The sequence below is a fragment of the Alosa pseudoharengus genome, unplaced genomic scaffold (genome assembly GCF_046254945.1).
Source record: "Alosa pseudoharengus isolate Yale_2024_CS ecotype anadromous, Long Island Sound unplaced genomic scaffold, YU_APseudo_1.1 YU_APseudo_1.1_scf_16, whole genome shotgun sequence".
NCBI classification, from domain to species: domain Eukaryota; kingdom Metazoa; phylum Chordata; class Actinopteri; order Clupeiformes; family Clupeidae; genus Alosa; species Alosa pseudoharengus.
In genome coordinates, this window is record NW_027468630.1 from 13633342 (window position 1) to 13656621 (window position 23280).

Here is a 23280-nt window from a genome sequence, read left to right on the forward strand (position 1 = left end):
TTGATCAGGAATAGGCTATTAAAAATGTGTGTATGGTAGTTGAATGATTTGTTGGATTTTGTGTTGTAGCAATACTCTACAGTCTTCAACATGGTTTTGGAACTGGTCTAACTGCAGTGAATGCGATTACTCTGATAACTGTATTATACCAGACAGTAAGTAAGTACAAGCAAGTAATTCTTCTTACCCATATAATTCTTACAGCTGAAAAAATGCTTTCATTCTCCTTAAAATGATGTATAATTCTCTAAACCACAGGACATGGAGAGCGTCCGGTGGATGATCTCAGAATGATTGTGCTGCCACTTGAATGCATCTTAGTGGCTGTTTGCGAAGTCTGTAAGTGAAATAACTACATGTGTCAGTGCCACAAAATACTCAATCTTGAAAAGCACCTTAATTAATGTTCAAAACTAGCCTGGGTTTTCCCATGCTGCCTTACGTGCGCGATTTTATTCACGCTGCTAGGCAGCTTGAATTCCATGGAGCAAATTTTCGATTCAGTTAGGGGACCAATCACAGAACGGAGGGAGGGCAGCAAGACGATGACGACACACCGAAGCCGTTATGAGCTACGTACAGACGCATTTGATAGACATTCGTATAGTGCCCAATAAACGGCTTTGGGCATTCGTAAAACACGTTTCAAATACGATGAATTGAGATGAGGTCTGATGTTAGCCATGCAGGCTAGTTCAAAACTCATGTGTGGTAAAAATTCTGGTCAAATTGCAATGCATTTGCTGTTGTTTTTGTGTTTTGCGGTCAGGAGCTGAAATATTCAAAATGAAATAGCTTTCACTCTGATCTGGAGTCTTATACTGATGTCAGTTTTTGTATTTTCTGCTTTTATGTTTTTCCACTCTGTGATTTTGAAGGTTGGAGAATGATGAGGTAAATATGCATTTTCTGTGATATAATGAAATTTGTTAGAAGTTACTGTTAAGTACAGTTCTTATTTGACTCTATTTACTTCTGTCTTTGACCATATTTCTTTTAGCAGAATGAAGAACAAGTTTAAACATCCAAGTACTTCACAGGTATAAACATAACTTCTGATAAGTGTACATTTTTTTACAAATGTTCAGACCTGATAAACCAGAAAGTTTAAGACTTTTTTTTTTTTTTAAACAGGAGCTGAGCTCTCTGTCATCCCCTCAAAATTAAGCTGCCTTGAAGGGAGACACTTAATCATTGCAGTAATTCTCTCTGAGGCGGCGGAGACCATCCAGTAACCGGAGGGTTGCTCGAGCCCAACTCCTCCTGATCCTGTTGAAGAGTCCTTGAGCAAGACACTGAACCCGCCTCCGCCATCGGTGTATAAGTGTGTGTTTGTGAATGGATGAATATGAGACATTACTCTGCAAATCGCTTTGAGTGCTCGGAGGAGCAGAAGAGTGCTATAAATGCAGTCTATTTACCCTTTACTATTAAAAGCATTAAGAAAAGCCTATGGGTCCTCCACTTGCTAACAGAGAGATATGAGAATATTGATGAGGATAATCACCCTCCAGGCATTCAAGAATGAAACTTTTTTTTCTCTGAATTCTACAAATGTACATCTCATACATGCACAGCATATGTTTCTACTGATTATCTACTCTATCATTGGTTATCAACTTAATTGTTGTGTGTATTTGAGTTCTGTGTCTGCTTTGTGTCTTTGTCGGATTGTGATGCCTGTTTCCTGAGAGTAAGTGTATTACTGTAAGAGTATTTCTGCATGAGTGTTCATGCTAGAGTATTAGAGTATTATTAAGAGTATTTCTGCATGAGTGTTGATGCTAAGGTATTAAGAGTATTTCTGCATGAGTGTTGATGCTAAGGTATTAGAGTATTTCTGAGGTATTAGATATTAGAGTATTTGAGTAAAAGTCTAGATTGATTCAAACCCTCTTTCACTGGTCGTGCTTTTGGGTCCTCATTCCTGATTTGGGTCCTCATTCCTGATTTGGGTCCTCATTCCTGAAATCCTGACATTAAGAGGAGCAAACCATATGTCCTCTACCAAGTTCCCTTTTTTATTTTTTATACATTCTTATATAAAATAAACAAATAATCAAAAACAGAGTACATTTTGCTGTTAAAACACCAAAATGTAATTGAATACATTCTATCAGGTGAGAATAAAAACATCCACTGATGGTCACTCTTCAAGCATGGGGTCCTTTTGCTTCTGACACACATGTGTGTCACTTTTATAAAATACAAGCATGGAGTCCTTTTGCTTCTGACACAGGTGTGTCACATTTATAAATGGAGTCCTTTTGCTTCTGACACAGGTGTGTCACTTTTATAAAATAAAAGCATGGAGTCCTTTTGCTTCTGACACACAGGTGTGTCACATTCTTTAAGCATGGAGTCCTTTTGTTTCTGACACACAGGTGGGTCACATATATAAAATAAAAGTAAAGTAAGTTGTTCTGCAATGAGGATGTGGCTAAATGATGGTTCTTAAAACCAAGGCCGTAGTCATGATGTCAACATTGGGGGGGACCAAATCTGTGGTGGGGTCTGAGGGACCCCCAAACAGAATTTCAATACATTTCATGCAAAAATATTATTAAAAATCACAAACAAGTCGTTAGTTAGGTCAGTCAATTAGGTTATTCCAAACTTTTGACGGATACAGATGCCACCCCCCACCCCCGTGAGTTTTGTGAAAAGAGAAGGGTGGAGAAGAAGCAACTTCACTGGTCCGTCCCTGGACCCGTGACTCCATTTGTGTTCAAAATGTATACTTTAAAAGAAATTACAAACTACAGTATCTTATGATAACCTCTATATTACACAGAATGTGGTTCTTTGATTTATTACTTACACATGAAGATTTTTTTAAACTAATGCTTAGACTCATAGGTTTGGAGCCTAATAAGATTTTGTCTTTTAATTTAGATTTTATTATCCTCGCGGCTAATCACACAATTTTAACGTAGTTTGAAAGGTACAGGATTCAGGAATAGGCTACTAAGACAGGCCCCTCTTCTGTCTGACTCACCTCATGTTACCCCTGTATGCGTTATAGACTGGCTTCTGACAGAAATGATGTTTTGTGCCAACATGTAGAAACACTAGGCCAGGGGTATTCAATTAATCTTCAGCGAGGTCCAGTTACGGAAAATTTCCTCAAGCAAAGGTCCGGAGCATCATAATGTTTAACGTGCGTGTATAATATTAGGATGGATGGATGGAGCCTAGTTGTAGATAGATAGATAGATAGATAGATAGATACTTTATTGATCCCCAAGGGGAAATTCAAGAAATAGAAGAGTGTAGGCCTAGGCCTAATGTTTAATGTGAAATAAAACTAGATGTACCGCATAGCGGTACAAAATATGACCGCCGCTCAGTCCTGTACATCCATTCCGCGAAAATAAATCATATTAATGAATTTGTCTCCATTTTCTACTCCATCCCCCACTCTTGAAACTTTTGTGTATGCTTGTTTGGAATGTGTGTTTGCACACATTCCGCACACAAAGTAGCCTACTGACGCTGCAAAGGTGAATAGATTTGTTTCTGGGCCAAAAAATGTGTAGTATTGTTATAAAACCTTTAAAATCTCTAAACAATCACAAGTAGGGCAGTTCATCACAGTCCATCCATTGCAACTGGACTGATGAAAGGTACACCTGTAGGCTACATTGTATTTGGGAAAAGCAGAAGGTAGCAGCATAATGTATTTATTTATTTATTATTAAACAAAACAATCCCTGTCAGTTCCATGCAGTTTTCAACAGCTATCAAGAAGAGAGGTCACGTCATGGATTTTTGTGAATGTTTCTTCTTCTACATATGCATAAGTTTAGTCATCTACAGTAGTTCAAATGATATTCAGCTTTATTGTCAATGCACAAATTAAATACCAGTAGTCTAAAACTAAATGCCGTTTTACCCAGTGGTTCAAATAACTGACATGTCCAAAAGGGCCTTCATGAAATGCGTTGCGAGACTGTTCACACATTTTAACGGGCAAAGTTGAAGAGCTACTGTCCGTTATTGTTTGTGCAAATAATATGCTGATTCATGTTTTCTTGCATTTTGCAACTATGAGGTCCATGGTTAAGCTCAATCTTTTGACGCAATCTTTTGATTTTCACCCAGCCTAGTCCATGATAGTCGCCCGATAGAAATATTGTTTAATTTGCGATTGAGATATCCACGCACTGGCGCCCCCCTGCGACGTGTTCGCCCCCCGGTTTCAGAGCTATTCTAAATGCAAAAATGCATAGAGGGAGTTATGACAAAACCGTGACTGTTAACAAACTTTAAGCTATATAAGGTAGGCCCTATGCTAGGCCTATTACACAACACTTGTCACTAGGCTATGCTGGCGACCCAAATAAAATCTCCTTTGGAACCAATGGCTTACACCTTACAGTATCAAGCTGCCACCTCTTGGCGAAAAGTTAATAGTTTTGCATATCAGTAATACATTTCACGTAGATCACGGAAAGGGCGAATGAAGTGGACACTTGTAAATGGAACCCAACCCACTGTACAGTAGCTCAAGGTCTGTGGTTAAGCAGCCATAATGAAAGCGTTATCATTGTTTGGATACTTCACACACACGTGTTTTTTAATCGCATAGACTACAACTACCAAGCTGGAATCAAAGCACATCGACTCCCCTCTCACACCCTAAACACGCACTTCGAACAAACAAAAAGCGCCTCAGTCTCACGGAATAGCCATAGGCAAACTGTATCTGACCGGTGTAACGTTGGTACTAAATCATCATCCATCGCAAAGAATGATTTTTGTAGCACGTGCAACAAATATGTGTAAGTACAGCCCTGTCCTGAATACATCTCAACGTGCGCTCTAAAACATCTGGTTTAAATGGAGATGTAGATCATCACGGGTGCGTTAATAAATCTACATTGCGGCGAGTTGACACAAATTATTCACTTTGACGAATTTATGTAGTTTCAGTTACTTTACTTTGAGCCATGCTCTTCCTTACTTGAATCACCTTTGAAAATAGAGGATTGTAGCCTATATGGGTGTTTGGGAATGAGCGTTGACTCAGATGCTTTTTGAGACTTTGAGCAGCTAAATGTCGCAGCCCGGTGTTTAGGATGCATCATAGACAGGTTATCTTTCAGGTAGCCTATATATTTTCCATTAAAAAACCATCACGTAGCGAACGTGTTGTGGCTAACTCACTTATGTCATGCAGAAATCATCCTACCCTTAGACGTTCTCTGCGGCAAACTACTGTACAGTCTTGTCCTTGTAGGAAGCGTAGTGTCTTTTCAACCCACTTTAGATTAACTTCCAACAAAATTAGTCTCACTGCAACGATGCGCCATCTAGTGGACAAACGACTACGTGACGCCAATACTGGAAATGCAGCCAAATTATTATTATGATGAATATGTGGTTTTCCTTTAATCCTACTGAATGTGTAATTATGTATCGGCCGTTCTAATTGCCGATACTGATGGAATACGTGCCTGTGTGTGTGTGTGTATATGTGTGCACCACTATCTACAGGCCAATGAGTGTACAGTCACTAAATGTACACATAACTTAATTTTTTAGACCCCCCCATGGATGAAATTCTACGAAACTTGGCATACCCCCAGAGAATGTCAGGTTAATCATACACATAAAATTTGGTGCAGTTCTGAACATCTTTACTGAAGAGAGGGGCGATTAAAGCAGAATGATATTGCATTTTCATTTTTTACCGGGGGGGTGCAAATCACAAATGAGTGATTATGGGCTAGGTTGATGTGGGCCCTTGAGACCAACATACCATACCATAAAAATGTCTTCATCCTCGGTGCCACGGTTCAGGTAGTTATTAAGGAAAAACTGAATTTTTGGGGTTTCGGGGGGCCCAGCGCGGAGGGGGAGTGGCCCCCGGGGACCAAACGAAATTTTTCCGTAAAAGTCTAGTGGGGCTACATACCCACCAAATTTCATGTGCCCCGGTGTTTCGGTGCCCCGGGTATCGTTGACCAAAATTTCAGGAAGTAGATGACGAAAAAAAAAAAAAAAAAAAAAAAAAAAAAAAACTTTGACAATCCCTATATGACCGCTTCGCTAGCTTCGCTAGCGGCGGTCATAATAAGTAGCCTAAAAGGCAACATTCGAAATGAGGAGAAATAAGGCAAGATAAGAGTAGCCTAATTGGGGAGAAAAACTTGAGTAGCCTTGGCTATTTTTAAGATCTTAACGTGAACTTAAAATAAAATTTGAGCTGAGACAAGGATGGATATTCCACAGCTGGTTCCTTGAACCCATTAATCAGCAAGTTTAATTTATTTTTTTTAGTTTTTTTTATGTTGACCTGAAATCCCTGAAACCCAGGAATATCACGTTGTTGGGCAGTGAATGCATGTAGGCTTAACTAGATTGTGGTGGATCAATCATATTGTAGTGATGGGACAACCGACTCTTATACGCAAGTCGGTTCAACCGGATGGTCGTTGGTTGTCCTACCGAGTTAATAGATTCGGTCACCGGTTCGCGCGACGGGGGGGGTGTTATATCGTGCGTTACTTCCCCCGCCATAGTCGCTCCAAGACATGTAGCCTCAAGCTGCAAATGTCATGCTCTCCATGTCTCTGCAATTAGCTGACATACACACTCATATTGACCTACACTAGACTCAAGCACTGCCCATGGTTACATTCGGTCTTGTTCAGCTGTGCGCGGTCTCCTCGTGAGCCTACCAATAGCCTATTAACTTCTAACATTTAACTAACTACCAAGATAACATAGCCTATATCATATAATATTTCCCCCCTTTGTAATTTAGCATATGAATATCAAAGAACAATTCCAAGATGCACGAAACATAAAGGCTTTTGGGATCAGTTGATAACTGAACTTACCAAGAACCTAGAAACCCGTTTGATTACTCATGCATTAGCACGGTTACGGTCTCTAACCTGTTGTAGGCCAGTCTCCTCGTGACAGCCTACCTACCAACAAACATCTCATTTAACATAACTTCCAAGATAACATGACGTATTTGTATTTTATATCCATCGGTAATGTAGCCTATGAACATCTATGTAGGGTACACAATCACCTAAGATGCACGAGAAATAAATAGGTTTCTGCGAACTCAAAGTTGCGATAACACCCGTTTGATTAGACTCATACCCTCGGTTACGGTCTCCTTCAGTAGCCTGGCGCGCGGTCACTTCGTGAACCTATGAAGCCAGCAACATTCACCTCTCTAACATTTAACTGTCTAACTACAAAGATAACATGACGTGTATTTGTAGGCTATGTGATGAACTTCCCCATAGATATATGAATGGCCATGAACACAAGCATCTACGATGCACTAAAAACAAGGCTTGGAATAACTTGCCACGAACCTAGACAACCGTTTTGATATAGACTCATACCCCACTAACACAAAACGTTAAGGGAACGTTCGGGAACGTTAGTGTATGGTTCCCTAAAGGGTAGTTCGAACCAAACCAAAAACTAACGGTTAGGGAACGTTACCTAAGGGTTTCTTAACGTTCCTAAACGTTAAGGGAACCAACCAACCAAAACGTTCTCCTGTGGTTGCACAGTACCTTCACACAACGTTCCCGTTTAGTTGTTATTGGTTGTTTTTGGTTGTTCTGAGTGCACCCCCACGCCAGTAGGGGGAAGACGCCTGGTCTGCATTCAGAACCGATTGCAGTTTCACGTTGGATTAAACAAACAATAATACTTCGGTAAATAAAATATAAAATATTTTTATAATAGTTTTCTGCTATCACTAGAATACATTCAGAACATGTTTCATTTGTTCCTGTAGCCTACCATTACCATTTTACATTCACACATTTTACATTATTTGCATTCGAGGCTTCTGATAGGTGGCAATGACGTCAATGGTAATGCGTCTCTATTCATTCCAATTCCATGCCGTGTTAAATGTGTTATATGGCATTGTGTGATTGATTGCGCCTCTATCAGCTTTAGAAACTGGAGACAATAACAGCTATAGTCGATACTAACACAAGCTCCATTTCAGTTTTTGAAGTAACATACAAAATGTTTGCAGTCACTTGATTTAGATCCACTCAAATGATTGGTCTTATAAAATCTAAGTAAGGTAAACATCATATCAAGATAATATTTATTTTAGGCTAATATCAATTTTACTAAATAAATATATACTTTTGTGCTTTTTTTTACGTATTAGGTGAACTTTAAACAAAAATCTATCAATAGAACACTTTTCACAACTAAGAAAATTCACTTCTTTCATTTCACAATTCACTTCAGTTCAATCAGACAGGCTCTCCCTTACACGTAGGCCTACCCCCACGCCAGTAGGGGGAAGACAGCGCCTCTGCTTTCAGGTGATCGATTGAAGTCTTGTCCTGACTTCCGTAAACGGGCTCTGTTTGAATTCCGTGATTCTTGAACGCCGCTGGAAGAAGTCTTGGAATGGATTACACTCGTCTTGAATTCGATCTCACGAAAGTAAGTGAAATATTTTACAGTTTCATGATGTAGGCCTAGTGGTTGTAATGCAAGAGTTTGAGGTTTAACCTTAAGTCCTTTCACTTGTAGGGCTTTGTTATATTCCGATTCTGCCAAGTTTGTAATTTACCAGAGCACATTGCTCGTTCGTCTTTGTTTGAGCTGTTCTCAACGTGTTATGTTTTGCAGCATTGTATGTTTTGTGTCATCGTGTTAACCTGCTCACGTTGATGTTACAAATAATAGCACTAGGCTACCGTTTCTTTTAATTAGTTTTAGTGTACAGTCAGTCCTTTTAGGCAAGTCACTCGGCAGCAGTGGTGTAGGCTAGTGGATATAGGCCTACTGTATGTAGCTGGATCTAGGCTACTGTGATGTAGGCTAGTTAGCTCTAGTGGGTAGGCTATACTGTGATCAACCCCAAATGAATCCTAGTCTATTTTAAGTGGGTATACTGAGATGGTGATACTTTTTAAGTTGGTATAGCCTACTGAACAGTCCTGCATATGTAGGCTACACTAGAGCCATAGAGATGGCTATAGATAATGTCAGAGAATGTCTAATAATCTGACTCTGATAATGTATAGGCTATCGGACTGTCGGCGGCCATTTTGTAACACAGTTGATCGGATAGACGATTCAAGTGAATAGACCTCTGAATTTTGCCTTCAAAAAGCTGAGATCCGGTAGCCTATCTTGCAATTTTTGCTATGGGAAAATAACATGGGGAGAGAATTATTGCACTCTCCCGGGGACGAAGAAGTCTGAAATGCAGACATTTTGCTCAACACACGTTTGTCCTCTGCCTTCGAGTGGTAGGCTAACTGTGATCTTCAACAGGCCTACGTTAAGACAGCAACTTAGATTTTTGCTACCCCAGACCTAACTTGCAATGTAACTTGTCATAGGTAGTTAGGTTAAATTAACACCCTGATCTCCTTATAGGCAAAGATGGCAGTTTTGGTTCCTTTTTGTAGGCGAACTTCAGAGGTCTGTTGGGAAGCATACAGGAAGGGGCGGAATGTGTGTAGTAGGCTATACACAGCTGCCATACTGGCTTTACAAACTAAGCCCATGCATTTCTATGGATGCTGTGTCTCCCCATTAGAAATTCTCTGGGCTACAATACAAAAATCAAGTCAAAAGCTGGGCCAAATATCCAGTCAAGAAAATCTGGTTGTGTACAGATGACTGATTGCTGCAATACTATCAATAATAGTTTTCTCTATATGGAAATACTGCTTTGCTCTACTACTGGCTCACAAAAACGTTGTTCTCTTAACGTAGATTCATACACCAAAGCTATGGAAAAATGTCAGCGGCTGATGGACACTTCTAGCATTGAGGCGGAAGAAGATGCGAGCGTCCACAAAAGGCAGTGCATGGTCACGTGATGGTAAGACCTCTTAAATACAGACTACATTATTTGCACAATTCAAATATTCTTTTTGCAATCAGTGCAGATTGTATGGTCTTTTATTTCAGATGAATCCGTTCCGCAAGCAAGAAAGCATTCCAGGATGGTGCGTGTGCCTGGAAGCCCTGTCTGTAAGTTAACATTTATACATGTATTATTTAAGAAAACCAGTTGAGTCATATTTCCTACCATGGAACTACTGACATTCATGTTTATTAACCTAGTGCATATCATGTTACTGTTCTGATGTATTTGTCTCTTCCTGCCTTTTATTAGGTCAGCAGATGTCACTGCCTCCACCACCTGCATGTGAGTTTTTCTTTTTAGCGATTGTTTAATGTAACAGCATAGGTTTATCTTTTGCAAATGTCATGTGCAAGAAACCTACCATAAATTAACTGACCAATATTCATATTTACTTTCTTTTTAGATGAGTCAACACCACACAGGCAACCAGCTCATTGCCCAGAGCTGGATGGGTCTATTATAACGCCTGCCACTTCATCTTGGGACCCAGTTGAAGGTACAGTGTCTTTGAATTTTCCATTTCCAAGTAAATACAATTTCATGACAAGGAACTTGAGAGTAAGTAACTTTTTTTTTTTGTTGTAAACAGCACAGGTGACTCATCACACAGAGGGAGGTGGCTTGGCCATGGAGACGGAAATAAGAGGTAAGAACACTCACTTAATTTGTTCACATATGCAGGTATATAATGTATTTAACAACTAAAACTAACACCATCCATTTTCCATAGCAATAAGGACAACCATTACCGCATGGCACAGCGAATGGACGCATTTGAGGAGAAGATGGATGAGCTGCTCGTGCTCTTAAGGAGCTCCCAGTCACCTCCCTCTGCTCCAGTCGATGACATATTGCTGTCGTCCTGCTCGACAGTCACTGAGCTGCAGGAGAGGAGGAACAAAATGCCCTCCCTCCAGGACTTGGGTGCCAGTTGAAGGTACAGCGGCTTTGAATTTTCCATTTCCAATTAAATGCAATTTCATGACAAGGGATTTGATTGTAACTTAACTTTTTTGGTTGTAAATAGCAGAACTCGTCACACAGAGGGAGGTGACTCCTCGCCCAGTCGGTCGCCCAGTGCTGGATGGGTCAACTTTGACTCGCCCTTCTTCACCTTGGGTGCCAGTTGAAGGTACAGCGGCTTTGAATTTTCCATTTCCAATTAAATGCAATTTCATGACAAGGCTACTTTTTTGTGATCAGAAAAAAAGGGTTGTTAGTAAGGCACTTTGTCTTGTTTTTTTCAACATGTTCATTCTTAGTATGACATCAAACTTTTTTTTTTTCTTTTTAGGCAAGCTGAGGACTGATCTTGTTGAGACTCGACTCGGACTTGAAGGACTGGAGCTCTATTTTTTTTTTAATTTTTTTAAAGCTTTTGTATTTTTTTTTGTTGTATTAAACCTTTTGTATTTTTCTTTAATTAAAGCTATAGTATTGTCTATCAAAGCTATAGTATTTTTTTGTATTACAGCAATTGTATTTTTTACACACAAAAACAACCACACACAGGAGCAGCTTCTTTCGCACTGTTATCACTCTGTGGATAAGTGGAGTCATCCCCACTTTGACCACACCTGCACATTACTTACTTTATCATTCCAATATACGTCTTGCACTCTACATTTGCACTATTACTTTGCACTCAACAGCCCACTCCATGTGTACTTGTATTGGTATTATGTCTTTGTATATTGTGTTGGTATCTGCCACAATGTATATTGTTGTCTATTGTACAGTGTGTCTATTTGTTGAATGTAGCACCTACCAAAGTCAAATGCCTTATGTTAATATACTTAGCTAACACTAAGTCTAATTTATATATATATATATATATATATATATATATATATATATATATATATATACACACACACACACACACAGTGAGGCCTTTTATATTGTTTTTTTTGTCTTTTGATAATTTTATATTAAAGTTATAAGTTCCATCGATTTTGCCTGTTCATTCTTTCCTGCTAATATATAATAATGCATTCCTGCTCGTGCTGTTTAAAGTAATTGGTATGCAAAGGTTGCAATGTTAGGGGAGGGTTCCCTAAAGGTTGCAATATTTAGGGAAGGGAACGTTCCCTAAATGTTAGGGAACGTTATGGGAACAGTTAGGGAACGTTAGGGGAAAGTTTCTAAAGTTTGCAACGGTTAGGGAACGTTAGGGGAAGGTTTTTTAAAGTTTGCAACGGTTGGGGAACGTTAGGGGAAGGTTCTCTAAAGTTTGCAACCTTTAGATAACGTTAGGGGAACGTTCAGGGAACGTTTTATATAACCAAGAACTAACGTTTCCGGAACGTTCAGCAAACTTTCCATGGGAACCAAAACTTGCTCAAAAACTAACCTTAGGGTAACGTTTGGGAACCAAAAACTAACGTTTCCGAAACCAAAAACTATGGTTCCCAGAACGTTTTGGAAACCATAAATTGTTAGCTGGGTAGCCTATACTTCGGTTACGGTCTCGTTTAGTAAGTAGGCTATGCGCGGTCTCTTCGTGACGAAGCCAGCAACATTTAACTTTAACTAGGCTACCTAGATAACGTGTAGCCTATTTGAAGCTTATGTGATGTAGGCTACTTCCCCATCAATAATGTGTAAATTGCCATGAACACAATCATCTAGGATACTAGAATAAGGCTTGGTTAATAACTAACTTGTCGAGAACCTAGTCCTAGACCGTTTGATAACATTACTCACCCTCGGTTAAGGTCTCGTTCAGCCTGGCACGGTCTTCGTGAGGCTACTATGAAGCCAGCAACATTCACTTCTCTAACATTTCACTTTATAACTTTAAGATAATATGACGTGTATGCTAATATGAGATGTAGGCCTACTTCCCCATCGATAATGTGTGAATTGCCATGAATAAATCCATCTAGGCTACGATGCACTAACAATGGTATGAATCAAACATGCCGAGAACCAAGACAAGATAAAAGGTATACAGCGGTTGCACGGTTACATTCGGTCTCATTCTGTCTCCTCGTGACAGCTTGCAGCCTACAGTCATTCACTTCTAAGCATTTATTTAACATGACTACTAAGATAACATTAGGCCTATGTGTATTTGTAGGTATGTGATATAATACTTTCCCATCGACAAGATTTCCATGAACATAAGCATCTAGTTTGCACTAGAAAGGCTTATGTGATCGGTTGATTACAACTTGCCCAGAACCTAGCGAACTGTTTGACTCGTGTGGCAGTCACGGTTACGAGGCCCGGAGAACCTAGCGAACTGTTTGACTCGTTTGGCAGCCACGGTTATGAGGCCCAGAGCCATGCAGGCTCATCATAGTTTGTTTGACTGATTATACTACCACTCCAGTAGAGGCGCTAATACGCGATACGATGAAAGAGTAACGAGAACACTCGAGCACAGCCAATCAAGCCAGTGTTGCTCTGTATGTGAAAACGAATGATGTTAGGAACACTGAGTCGGTTTTTGACGTTTGGCACTCGATTCTCCCGGCTCAGTGACACGAACCGGGTTATTTAACCGACACTTCGGTCAGTTCGTCAACACTATCATATTGCCTTCTTAAATCGTAAAATATTCTGTGGTCTCACTGTTCACTGTTGAATGGGCCTAGCCTACCCTATGCTTGCTCAAAATATATGCTTTGTCTAGTAGAGGTGCTTCAAATTGGCGCTTAAAATCGCCTGTCTCAGAATACAGAAGAGGTCCAGGGCAATTCCGCGCAAAACTGTCACATCCATATTTAGTTGGCGTTACGGGCGTGACAGTTTTGCGTGGTATTGCCCCCGTATCGTTATATAAAGCTCTCTTCTCGCTCTCTAGCTTTCTCCTCTTTGAGCAATCGATGATTTGAAAATAACTTACTTATCGTTAACTTAGATATCCATCTGATTGTTTCTCGTCCAGTCTCCTCTCCTCGCTCGTTTCAGGCTATCCGTCTCTTCTCCATAGTAGGCTACTACTTTACTCACTGACTCGACTTTATCAGAATTCACTGGCTGAGTAGCAGCAAGCGAAATGATGGTTCCTGAAGCTCCTCAAGTAAATGCTGTTATCCTAACCAACTAAACATTTAGCGCAGCTTTGAAATCTTACGTGAAAATCTAAATTAGGCTATTATGGTCTGGGTCCGGATAGGATCACGTCACTGTCCGGACTCGGACCGCGGTCCGCCATTTGGTGATGGCTGATGTATGGGATTTCCTTAGCCTGTGCTACACCTTTCCAAGAAGTTTTGTGAAAATTGTACCAGTAGCTTTTGCGATATTGTTGACAGCCCTACCTCACCGCAGTAGGGTGCAGTAGGCCTAAATGGAAGCTTTTGATAGCGCACGCCACTAACGAAAAACGGAAAATCACCAGGACAAACCACTCAGGGGTGTAGGCTACTCTGGAACCATAGAATTTGTGCGTTATTTACGTTTGATTAGGCTACATTTCAGATACGTGTTGGTTTCCTGTAGGCCTAGTATAGCGCTTTATTCTTTCTTTATTTTTCTATGTCCGAATATTGGGGGGGACATTTTGGTCATATTTGAATATTGGGGGGGACACGTCCCCCTCAATGTCTATGGTGACTACGGCCCTGCTTAAAACTCAGTGAGTAGTGTGTACTACTTTAATCATGCTTTCTGAACCTAATGTTACATGTGTCACCATTACTGGCTACTTATAGATGTCAAGAACCCACTCAAATGGGAGGGGTTTCTAAGTGTCTTTTCTTTTCAGCTGCAGCACCCTATTTAATCTCACTAGTTTCCCATTTCAAGTTAATATCAAGTCACATGACAAGTCACATGTCAAGCCGTAAGTCAAGCCAGGCTTACTGTCTAGTAGGGTATGTATGTGAAATGTCTTCTCGTAAAGCAGCGTAAGATTTAGAAAATGGCCATGCAGACTTACCATACGTCACTCTAAGTGTACCCCTTGTGAGTTTTTTTTTCTTTCACATTTCTATTTGATCATATTTGTATAACAAATTTGGTGTGTGTATCTAAAACTATATGCCAACTACAAGTCACAGTGACATAAGGGGGCGCTATGGAGTTCCTGGGCCAAGCCCAGTGCCAAGGCTTTTCCCCTGTGTATTCATGGTACCTCTTGACGTGTGTGCCAAATTTTATGTGTTTTCACTGATGGGAAGCACCTCCTTTAGCATCACAATTCATCATATTTTAGTCCGCACAAAATCCCAAATACCTCACTTCCTGTTGGGTGTGGCTAATGCATTGTACATACGAAAGTTGTTCATCTTGGGGAGATACACACACCTACCAAATTTGATGTGTCTAGCTGAAAGTATGTGCCAACCACTGCATCAATCACCTAAGGGGGCACTACTGAGCCCCTGGGCCACGCCCGGGCCAAGCTCTTGTACCTAACTGCTTTGCGTGACACCTGATGTGTGTGCCAAATTTCAACACCAAATTTAACCACCTCAAAAAAGGAAAACGCTCTGAGACAAAGTTGCATTGTGATGCACTGTGATGCTAGCCTGGAAATCCAGACCCTGGTATGGGTCTGGCCATGAATAATGATGAAAATGGTCCAACTCAAGGGGCGGCACCAAGCATGCGTTTGAAAGTCTCACTGCACACAATTAGATCACACTACAACCAATGTTTACTGACTGATTCCGGACTTCTACGCAATTGGATAACATTACGACCAATGTTTGTAGACTGATTCGTTGCATGTGCTGTTGTCATCTTTTGTCATCTAGTCTGCAGCCGTCTTAGTGCAGGAACAGTCTAGCCGCTCTCTAGAAGGTCTGAACGCTCACCTGGAGGATGAGGTGTCTGTTTCAGGTGTGTAGAAAACAGAAGATGAAATGTGTAATGTGTACGCTGACCTGGAGTGTGTGATGTCCTGTTTCTAGTGTAGAGAAGATGAAGATGTGTAATTCTGCATAATGTGTGTAATGTCTGACCTGGAGTGTGTGAGGTCCTGTTTCTTATGTAGAGGTAATAATCTCCCACCAGCAGTGATGTGAGGATGATGATCTCTGCCAGCCACACACTGATGAACACTGGAGAAATACCTCCTGCAGACAGCAACATTCATCATCACAAATAATATCAATAAAAACAGTAGTTGTTGCATTGTGTGTGACATGCCCATTTGTTTTCCAACCACAGCCTCCTAACACCCTATTTTAGAGCCTCTAGTGGATGTGTTGCTGCTAAGAGGCTAGATACTGATGATGCACACTCACATTATTAAGCACCTGGAGTGCCTAAAGATACTGATGACAGTAATAGCAGCACAGTGAGATGACCGTCTTACCTGAGACTGGACGCTCTGTGTGGGCAGAGGGGGGGGTGTGGTTAGCTGGCGTGACAGACACAGAGGGGGGGGGGGGGGGGGTGTGGTTAGCTGGTGTGACAGACACAGTGGTGGAGGCACCTGAAAGGAAACAGCACCTGTAGCACCATATGTGACTGAAACACTCCCTCCAGCAGAGGGCGCAAACATTGTGGAATAATTTTTAGCTTAAAGGTCTGTAAAGACTGAGTCTGAAATAAGGTTTGTCTTTCTCGTTAGTAGTTTATTTCATCTTTGCGCAGAGAGGTCTCATAAGCATCAGGCAATCAGGATACAGAGACATGTATCTGTGCAAGTCTGTGCACCCAAGAGACAATCAGTTGTTTATCACACACACATTTATACCTCACACAGTATCATAATCTCATTGTATCATTGAATCATTACACCCTCTCTGCACATACTCATGACTTGGTCAATACAATGGGTTATTTAAGAATCAAGGACATTAAGAACATTTCTAACGTCATACAACACATGATTTGCAATCGGAACATTAGTTATTGAAACAGAAGTAGGCCTATCAAATAATAACAACTAATAAGAACTTTAAGAACTAGATTAATGTCAAACAGAAAGAACGAATTCACACTGCATTAGAAGTATCAATTATAAGGAACATTACGAGCTAGGCTAAACACAGGAGAGTCCATTCAAAAGATCAGTCACCCCTGCCTTAAATTCCGGACGTTGTCAGCCAAGGAATCCCATGACAAACATGCTGTATGTATGTGTTTAACAGATGGCAAAGACTCATACTGTAATACCACATAGTGGACGACACTGTTGTAAGTCACTTTGGCTAAAAATGCATCCGCCAAATGTAATGTAACAACAGATGAACAAGTAAGCAATGTATCATAGCATATCAAATTATTTGATTTAACATTCTCTGATCAATTCTTTAAGCATACTGTAGATACTTATGTGCATCACCTGTTAGTATTTCATTCTCTAAAAGCTATAGAGTATTTATGGGTCTAGAGAACGGGCTAATCTAATGTGTGGGGTGGGGTTTATTCCAGAGTTTGGGGGCAGTAGCAGCAAAAGCATTTACATTTGGTTTTGAGAACAGTCAGCAGTCAGAGATTTCTTACAGGGAGCATTTATGTAATAGGTCAGAGAGATAGCTGGGGGCTTGACCATTCAAGCATTTAAAGGTCATTAGCAAAATCTTTACAAATTCTTACAGAGGTAATCATGATTACTGTAAATCACTCAGGTGTGAAGTCACTGACCAGAGCATAGCTCCATCAGTCTGGTGGTGTGTGTGCTGCTGACGTGGTTCCTGACGCTGCAGGTGAGTTGTCCAATCACATCCCCCCTCAGCAGGAGAGTCTGGTTATCTGATCTGAGATCAGCATCAGCTTCACACAGAGGCCTCCCATCCAGAGACCAGCTGAACTGAGGACTGTCTCCATTGGAGGAGCACCTTACACTCCTCTCCCTATTGGCTGAGCAGCTGATTGACAGGTGCACATCAGACACAGGAGCTGAGGAGAGAAGGATTATGCAAATGCTTTGAATGACCTAAGAATGACCAAGAGCTTAAAAGTAAAGGTACCAGTAGTATAATTACTTTAGAATAGCCTAGGCCCCAAATTAACTTCAGTGATCTACTGTGTGACGTCTCACTGATTTTCATGATGATGTTAAATCTGTTATCATCAGAGGTGAAATGGAGTGATTTACCTTCTATAATCAGCTATACTGTGTGATCTCCCACTGTTTTCCCTGTTGCCTCCTCAGTGATCTGCACTCTGTATGTTCCTGCGTCTCTCCTCTCTGCAGGGTTGATAATCATGGTCCCGTTATCAGGAACAAACTGCCACCTCTGGAGGACTGATGTGGTGTTGAACTCATTAGAGAACACTGGCTTGGATTTTCTGAATCTAAACACAGCTGCACTGTCATAATAGAGCTTCAGTTCATGTCCACTGGTGTCCCTCATCAGCTGCAGGTACACAGGTCCTCCCAGAGCCCCATAACATGCAGCATCCTGAGTAGCATCACACATGGAGTCCAGACCTGCATTAAGAGAGGAGATTCATTCTCATCATTTGAACACATCAGTATGAATGAGCTTTATTAGTTGTTTTGTGTTAAACTGCCATGTGTGTGTGATGGTGTTTAGTAAACACGCAGAGTGAATTTTCAGTGTATACAACCAACAGCAATAGCATCTTCTAGAAAACTACATCTAGCCTACACACACACACACACACACACACCATAAGTCGATGTAAACAGTAGGACAAGTCCAGTAAAAGCTCTCATCTGTGGAAGCAACACACACATCCTGGTGAATACTCTCTTTTACACTGACACACACAGGCAAGTCGGTCTCTGGAACGTTCAAATGAGCCCAGAATTGTGTACACCCAGAGAGAGCGAGAGAGAGAGAAAGAGAGAGAGAAGAGGAAGTTTGACACGTGTGCGTATGCATTAGTAAAACAAATTGAAAACGGCCACACACACACATACACACACTTTATAGAAGTAATCGTTATTATTTATTGTCATTATTAATCGTCGTTATTATAATATGTTTTACACACAGTATATTTATAACCATTAACCAGAAGTCATTGCAAGCACCTCTTGATTAATCACCCACTATGTGGATACTGTTTTTAGATTGATTTAGATTAAGTGTAATAATGTAAGTATAATTTGTATTTTAGTATATTCTTTATCTTCTATTGTCCTTATTGCTTAGTTATGTTTTTTATATTATATACTTTTAATTACTTTTTTCTGCTGTTAGTGAATGTGTGTGTGATGTCTGTATGCCACTGAGACCTTGAATTTCCCCTTGGGGATCAATAAAGTATCTATCTATCTATCTATCTATCTATCTAGATGATCAGATGATTTACAGTTCTATGTAATATGTCATGTTTCATGTTTTTGTAATGTTTCATACAGTGATGCAGGTCTACTGCAGTGAATAGGCTAAATACAACTTTGATCATTTTTATAGCCTACTACTCTATAGTTAACTTTGGCCTTGGTGCCCTGACATGTGGCCTATGTGCCCAACTGAAGGCCAAGTGGCCTTGCCCCCAGAATGGTGAAATTCAAATCCTGGTTACAACTGTATAACGCTGACTTGAAAGCTGCTAAAAAATCTGCCGTTCATAAGATAGTAAGTAGGTAAGTGATGGGAATGCAACTGAACAGTGTGCCCATGGTTCAGTATGTATCAACGGTTTTTGGGCCACGATAACGGTACGGTTCCGGTATTTTAATATAAAAAAATCCCCCCACAGAGTTAAACAATTAACTATACTTTGCCTATAGACAAAAAAGGCAGGGTGACTGACTAGGCCTAGTTTTCAATCGCTTTGTGCGACTCTCAGTGGAGAGAGCTGAGGTGATGTTGCCTGATGATGTTATGATGGCGTAAAGATAACAATAAAGCACGCACATCCAAATTGTAAAGTTGGGTGCTGGACGAAAAGGGCAATACAAAATGAGTGAAGAAAGTCCGCTACACAAATAGCTCCAAATATAATTTAATGTGACGTTTCGGGTGTCTGATGAAGGGCTAACACCCGAAACGTCACATTAAATTATATTTGGAGCTATTGGTGTAGCGGACTTTCTTCACTCACTGATGGTGTAAAGCGCATTGAACTGGCTTGGTAAGAAATGTATATATGATTGCCTTGATTTGCCTTGCCTTGCCTAAATGTGTATTGAGGGGATTGCCTTGCCTTGCCGTAATGTGTATCAACGGGACATAATTGCCTTGCCTTGCCTAAATGTGTATGGAGGGGACATTATAACTGATATTATTGAATATAACCGACTACGTAAAAGACAGTAACCAAATACACCCGCTAATGTGACTCTTCAGATTTTATTATTAACCTATCTGGGAGATATTAATCGTGTTTTTGGTGCGGTTTTGTTAGTTTATCTATAGGGACGCAAAGCTACTGGCCGATTTCGACGAAACATGGAAAGAAGGTGGGCCTGGAGGAACTCATTAAACTTAAAAAGCCATGTGTAATTTCACTTTAGATACATTTGAGAGACATGTGTCTTGGCAGCTGTTACGCCCGGCTCACGGCACAACACAAAAGAGGCTGACAACAGATTCCAATTCTAAATAAATTATATTTATTTAAACTAGAATAAAGGAAATTTCTAGGGGGTGGAACTTAAGTGTGTGGATGCACTGTAACAAGATTCCGTGATTTTCACAGCATCACTGCTGTTTTTGGGGAAAATGTGTACTGTATTTGTGAATACAGTATGTTGCTGTGGTTTCGCTATGAATTATGGTCAAAAATGGTCAAACTACAGTAATAAAAATTTGCTGCGAATCATAACACAGTAATAAATCTGACTCCTCCCTCACTTGTCAGCTTTTTGAAAATTTTGAAAAAACATGGCGGAAAATCAGTTGGGGTTTTCTGTTTTCTTTTTGCACATAAATACAAAGTTAAGCTCCCAGATAGCAAGGTGACATTGATATTATGTTGATTTTCCATCCAAATCATAATTTTGAAAAGATATTGAAAAGTCATGGATTTATGGTTTACTGGGAAATTTTGACGTGGTGATTGAAACGTGCACCGCGCGACGACGTTTGAACTGTCCGGCGGGAGATCATTTTTGAGCAACAGTTCAGTCAGTCAGACCAACGGTGTTCAGCACTCTGACAAGTTCGCAGCTCCACCTTAATGGTAAGCAAGCATTTATTTATGTAACGTTAATGTTTCATTGTGAAAGTGTACTACATTAAATTCGGGCATGTGTACAGTCTATGTACGTTGTACTGTCTAACTTACAACTCATCCATGCTTGTTGGATCAACTAAGTAAGTAGCAGCTAACGTTAGGCTAGCTATCATAGTTGCTGTTGCTGTGACGGTGGCATTAACGTTAATGTTTTATGTTACGTTAACGTTATGGCAGTCTCATTTATATTAGGCCTACCTTAGTTCTCAGTAAGTTACAGTTTATTATATTCATATCATTTATATAAAACATTCACTAGTAGTGCTAGGCCTAGTATGTTACTGTCACAAATGTTAGGCTGAAGATGATGTGCTGCTGGTTAACGTTAACGTGGAGGTTTAGCTGACTTATGTAACGTTAACTCCCCGTAATCATGTACGGTTTTGTGAGTTTAATAGGCGAACTTTAGCAATATTGATATAAGTTAACTTTAAGTCACATCTGACTATCATTAACCGTTGTTCGGACGAACAGCGCGAATGGCTGTTGCTGCAAGCAAACATCATCAATGAGCTCACCCAGCTGGCTAACGTTAAATATACCTTGCGAAACTGAGTTATGCTAACACCATCTTCAGCCTGGCATTTTGACAGTAAACTCAAAAAACATACAGTATATATATATAAATGATTATTCTAAAGTTTCACTTGTAAGTAGCCTTCAGTTTCAGTTGAACATTGTTATCTAACACTATTTATCTTTTCTTCTTCTATTTCTGCTAGGTGCTGCTTCACTCTGCTACTGGTGGTGGATCAGGCTGACTGCAACCGTTGGTCTAACGTTAGGATGCAGCACACGAGAATTTCTAAACGGAAAAAAGTGAATAAATGTACTTGCTTTTCAAACTGATAACAAGTTGTCAATGGTTATTTATGCAAGTTTGTGTAGCCTAAACCATACATAGGCCTAGCCAAATTTATCCTGGCTGTAGATAAAGCAGGATATGAATTTCCCAAAATTACTGTATATAATATTACAGCACTGGTATTACTACTGTACTTAGTTACAGTATGATCCATAAGTACTGTGATTAAAAATACGGTAGACAATTCAATGCTGTATACATTACAGCACTGGTAGTACTACTGTAGTTTGCATTTACAGTATCAGGCATAGGTACTGTGATTTCATATACAGTAGGTGTACTGTAGAGTGAAATACAGCAACTTGCTGGTTATTTGCTGCCAGCAAGTTGCTGTAAATTTTACGTTAAACTTTTTACAGTGTGCGTGTCAGTCATGTGTAGGTGAGTGGAAGTGGTTTGCAGTGCGGTGTGTCAAAAAGATGTCTAGGAACATGCCCGACCGCGTGGCCACCATGGGAAACTACAGGCGGCCCGTAGGGGGAGCAGAGGCTGGGGCGGGCAATAGCGACATCATTATAGTAGCGTCCACTCCAGTCCACTGCATTGTAATGCTTGTGGGCTGTAGGCCTACTTTGTTTGTTTAAACTTTACGTTCTTCAGCTTGTACCGAAATCCTAAATGTTCCCTCATAGTGGATATGAAAGACAGAGGCGCCACTTTAAAAGTTGTTTCTCTGTTTTGTCCATTCACGTTTCTTAAACTCACCTATTGGTGCTTTGCTACATTAGCAGGGAAATGCTGATTGGTGCTGATCGGTGCTTTGCTACATTAGCAGGTAAGTGCTGATCGGTGATTTTCTACATTAGCAGGTAAGTGCTGATAGGCTGCAGCGGTGTCAGGGCCCATGCACTGGATCTGGTACATAATATGACCGCCACTCAGTCCTGCATGTTCTCTTAACAGATAATAAATAAAAATTGTTTATGATTTCCCTCCATCTTCTACTCTTGCAATTCAGTATGTGCATGCGTATAGGACAACCCTGCCTGTGCTTTGTCCTTTTTGCATTTATGTCTTTCACTAGTCTTGCTGGGCTGGGTTAATGCGGCTCCTTAAGGCCAACATACCACAACAATTTTGTCATCTTGGGCGCAAAAGTTTCCGAGTTATTTGGCGGAAAGTGTCATGCACCCGGTGGTACACAACAGAAAGTGCATTTCTTGAAACAATGTGTACAAACTGCACTACACAGTGCATAGGCTGCAAAAGCATGAAACTCGCTCAGCTTTACCAAGCACAAATCACACACACATAAAGACACACACACACACACACACTCTGACCAAACTTATGATAGTGGCCATATGGCTTTGGGTGGATATGTGACTCAATGGTCAGTAGTAGAGTCTCCTCCTCCAAATCTCATTGGATGATCCATGGACTGGTCACTCTTCATGGACACACAGCTGAGTATAGGGGAGTAAGAGACATTTACAAATGACAGTGACACACAACA

General features: G+C 40.5%; 2 long non-coding RNA genes across 5 annotated transcripts; both read left to right on the top strand.

The window, feature by feature from the left end:
• The first annotated feature begins 8425 nt into the window (after nt 1-8425).
• Nucleotides 8426-11668, top strand: LOC143126199 (uncharacterized). 4 transcript variants are annotated; one of them, XR_012987401.1, is made up of 5 exons: nt 10367-10391; nt 10485-10541; nt 10626-10832; nt 10923-11027; nt 11190-11668. It is a non-coding gene; the product is annotated as an uncharacterized LOC143126199 (long non-coding RNA). The 4 variants fall into 4 exon arrangements; XR_012987403.1 differs by lacking the exons at nt 10367-10391; nt 10485-10541 and adding an exon at nt 8426-8451 and having other exon boundaries at nt 11190-11664; XR_012987402.1 differs by lacking the exon at nt 10485-10541 and having other exon boundaries at nt 10371-10391; nt 11190-11664.
• A 9058-nt stretch (nt 11669-20726) lies between these two features.
• Nucleotides 20727-21814, top strand: LOC143126200 (uncharacterized). The gene is made up of 2 exons (XR_012987404.1): nt 20727-20905; nt 21682-21814. It is a non-coding gene; the product is annotated as an uncharacterized LOC143126200 (long non-coding RNA).
• The last annotated feature ends 1466 nt before the right edge of the window (nt 21815-23280 follow it).